This window comes from Primulina huaijiensis, chromosome 7 (assembly GCF_012295235.1).
Source record: "Primulina huaijiensis isolate GDHJ02 chromosome 7, ASM1229523v2, whole genome shotgun sequence".
Taxonomy (NCBI): Eukaryota; Viridiplantae; Streptophyta; class Magnoliopsida; order Lamiales; family Gesneriaceae; genus Primulina; species Primulina huaijiensis.
In genome coordinates this window covers 10,221,251-10,225,588 of record NC_133312.1, presented here as the reverse complement: position 1 = coordinate 10,225,588, position 4,338 = coordinate 10,221,251, and the positions used below count along the sequence as shown (strand labels likewise).

The 4,338-nt window shown below is 38.0% G+C and overlaps 1 long non-coding RNA gene across 1 annotated transcript; it reads right to left on the bottom strand.

Annotated features, from left to right (window-relative positions):
- Nucleotides 1-775: 775 nt before the first annotated feature.
- Nucleotides 776-3,460, bottom strand: LOC140980890 (uncharacterized). The gene is made up of 2 exons (XR_012176003.1): nt 3,083-3,460; nt 776-3,001 (listed from the first exon to the last, which is right to left on the bottom strand). It is a non-coding gene; the product is annotated as an uncharacterized lncRNA (long non-coding RNA).
- Between the last annotated feature and the right edge of the window lie 878 nt (nt 3,461-4,338).

The window sequence follows — 4,338 nt, the reverse complement described above, 5'->3', positions numbered from 1 at the left end:
GTGACGGATCCTAACTTCTACACACTAAGGTAGATTATCAGTAACACAAAATAACAAGTTTTGTTAACATCAAAATCAAGATTACGAACTTGAAAAGTTCCAACACACTACAATATTACAAGTGATGGTGTCTTGGTGATGGTGTTGGCAAGACACCCTTTAACCATTGTAGTGTGCAACTGCCTAGCTTATTCCATGTTTCCTCCTTTAGTAAGATAATCAAGAAAGCATCTATATACGATCTCAGATCTCATTGGTCATTGGGGTGTATTCCATTTATCAGCATTTCTTTGCAAAGAATCTCCGCCTTCTCAATAGACCCTGAAATCTTGCCTTACATAGACTATTTATCATCACCATATATGTAACAACATTTGAAGAGAGCCCTCCATCGAACATTACATCCCAATGGCCCAAAGCCATCTCAAGTTTATCGGCCTTTCCATACGGATAATTGTTTATAAACCACATTATCTTGCTTCAATCCCTCGTCATTAATCTCCTTCAAAGTATTTATTAATCTTTTTGCATTTTGCTTACGGAGAAACCCATCAATCAATATAGAAAACAAACGAGATCCATGAAGATACCTTTTTCGCCCATATCTCCACTAGCACTCAATGTTAGAGTATGTATCTAACAAACCAACTGTTGGCTTTGAGTTGAACTTTATTGACTATCATGTAAAACTACATTTATTTTAATAATATTTTACAAATTTTTATCCAATTATGACATTTACTTTATTTATATACTCATGCAAGTTGCACAGATAAAGATCTTAAAGATACTTTAGTACCATGAGGTCAATTTCGCAAGGTTGACCATGAAATTCATCACGCTTGTACTATATTTTCTAAATATGTTCCTAGTCAATTCAGACGCTTAAAACAAGGATAAAATTCACTTGATACTAGCATCTGTAATGTAAACGCCATGTTTTATTAGTATGAACATGAAAATGTCCATTTATGCTGATAATCGTTCATGTGATGGATCACTGAATAACCATATCTCAGACTTTCCAAGTGGCTATCACTTATTGAGTGAAATAGTCCGCGGTTATGCTTGTACATCATTAGTCCTTAGACTCGGACAACATGGAGACTCTACGTACTAGCGTTGCACTTTGACTCGTTTACCGACTCCATGAGAATTATTTTTAAACTTACGCTGCATCTTGGGTACAAGAAAACAATACTACAACACTCAAAGCATCTTTCAATCTTCCTCCCTTGCAATAACCATGTAAAAGTGTAGAATAGCACAACTCGTAACTTGTAATGTTTCATCTAAAGTTCATCCATGGATTCTTTAGCTTCAAATACCCTACCAGTAGAACAAAGCCCGATGATCAGTGGCCGGTAAGTGTATGTATCTGGTGTGAGCCCCTTCTTTACCATGTCATCTCGCAACTCGAAGGCCCTAGTCACGTTACCTGTTTCATAGTTGCCTTCTATCAAAACATTGTATGTCACCTACCTCATTTGGAGCAACATTCATTTTTACCATCACATTAGACATCATGCTTGCTTCAGATATCCTATTTGATTGACAGAGACCATAAAAACGTACATTCGATGAAATCCCTTTGCTTGTCATCTCATGATATATCCCGAGTCCTTTATTCAATCTTTTTGGCTTGCAAAAGCCACCAACTAGTGATGTATATGTCACTATGTCAGGTGGAAATCCTTTCTCATTCATCTCAACAAAAAGAGACACGGCTTGATTAGGTTTCGCCAACATACATAACCTATCAATTAACATATTATAGGAGTAAACGGTTGGCTTTGTTCAGGTATCAAGCATTTTATCACGAAACATAATGGCTTCTTCCAATTTTCCTTTTTTGCATAACGAATTAATGATAATGCTATATCATTTATCACCAACCCCATTTCCTTCATCACTTTTCGCTTTGTTGAACTTCTCATCTTTACATAAGGAATGAATCATGGCCTTACAAACATATGAATTATGCACCACCCCAAGTTTCGACATCTTATGAAGCAAGTCATAAGCATTGCCAACGCCCACTTTTCCCCTCAACCCATCGACGACACTCGATAATGCCTCCATACTCAACCATCTCATCCACCAAATCTCGTGCAACCGCAAATTCTTCCACTCTGCGGAACCCGAGAACCAGCGTGTAATAAGTAATAACATCAGCTCTCAAATACTTGAGCCCAAGCCCTTTTCTAATCTCAACTGCCTCCCACACTTTCCATTTTTACATAGCCCATTAATCAACACATTATAAGTAACCACATTCAATTTGAATCCCTTCTTCTCCACCCAACTCATCATTTCATTTGCTTTATTACAATCCTTCAACTCACACAAGCTTCTCACGACAGCAGTACACACATAAAAATCGGGCTCAAGCCGAGAACCCACAACAAATTCATCAATCAAACCATGCACCATATCAAACTGTCTTATTTTAATCAACCCATTCAACACTGCACTCAAAGCCCTGACCTCTGGAAGCAAATCAAACCACACTCCATCCATCTGGCAACCAACAAAGAATCCGAAACTCTTCTTCCCGGAAGATAGCTCTGAACCAGTAAATCAAACCCATAAACCGAATAAAAATCGAACCTTCTGTAAGAATCAAACGATTTTCGAAAGACGGACCTGGGCTCCCCATTTAACTGCAGAAGGGTCTGCAGAAGCGACGACGCCGGCCAGTAAAGTTTCGAATGGGCCAAGGAGTGAATCAGCAAGCAAAACGTGTTCGTGGAATGGTGGAAGCTCCTGTGAAGGCGCGGAAAGTTGAATAAACGGAGAACTGACCTGGAATCATGAACATTTAGGAGGATAAATCTATCGATGTGCGTAGGATTCAGGCGAGACGAGATGGAGGGGCTGTTCAAAGCAATTGTCCATCTCTGTTTGCTCCGTTGATGTCGTTTAGCGTCGACAGGATCGAGGGTTTCATATCATTTGCGGTTCGAAATTAGGGATTTCTTCAGATCTCCTGGGAAATTCGCTGCAGAGAACTTTTCAGTTTAAAACTATTAAATTACAAAAATATCCATGTTAAATAAATTATTAAACATCATTTACTCACAAATTCAACCATTAAAGTTTAAAACTAAAAGATTTCACTCAAATATCTCCCTAATTTCTCGTTTTCATCTGTATCAATCTCCATAAACCATTTCTTTCACGCTCCCGCGACCATCTTTTTCCTCAGACAACTATCTTCTTCTAGTGACCATCTTCTTTCCCATCACGAGCATTGTTGTCCATCACCACCGGTTCACCACCAACTTGATATCTAAATATCAAAGATTACGATGTCAACTGAAAGAATTTTTGTAAGAATATTGTGAAATTTCTTTGTCATAGTTGTTGGGTTGTGATATTTTACGTAATTTTTGTTGGTGATTTGAAAATATCGGTAATTTGCTCTAGTTCAATATGAAATATCGATAACTTGTCCTAGTTTAGCATGTGATTATGTTTTGCCTCAAAGAGACCATTGGATGATTTCTGGACACCATTGGATGGTTTACGAATATTTTTTTTAATAATGTGTAGAGACCATATTTTATTATAAAATTTTCTCAAATTCATCTCTTGTCCTATTTTAAGGCTATCATCGGAGGCCACATAGACCATATTTTGGTTATATCGACCATTATTTCCTCCAACAAATTGTTTTGTTTTATAGAGGAGCACTTGATATTTTTAAAAAAGATTTAGTAGAAGGTCCAGGGCTTGGGATGGCCTGGGCTTGGTCTGGGCATCGTCCAGGGATGGTTAGGGTCGGTTGGGGCTCGGTGGTTAAGGGTTGGTAGAAGTCCTAGACTAGTTAGGAATCATATGGTTCATGGGAGTCTCACGCAGAAAACTTGCAGAACTTGGGTCACTTTCCAGGAGGTTTTTGAGCAGGCCAGGGCTGGTTTTTCGGGCTGGACTTGGTCAATAGGGTCCCTAGGTGGGTTGGCTAGGTTTTGGTTCAAGGTGGCTCTGGCGTGGCTCGAGTAAATTGGGAGATGGCTCTGCGTGTTCGTCGATGTGTCAAAAACGAAAATAATAAAGCTAAAAATGAATCCGTCGGTCCACGGGTGTGGCTCATGACTTGTAAGGGTAGAATAAATAATAAAAATGCTATGCTTAAAATTTGGGGTCAAAATAACTAGTTTTGGATTTAATCGGGATTTAATCGCCTCACGAAACGCTAAGTAACGAGTTAATTGAAACATCTAGTTTTAAGCTTTATAAAATTATGAAAAAAAATTAGATTTAAGCTTAAATAATTATTAGAAGTCTAAGTTTTAAATTTGGGAATTTTATATTAAGTTTTGGTTTAATTCAGGA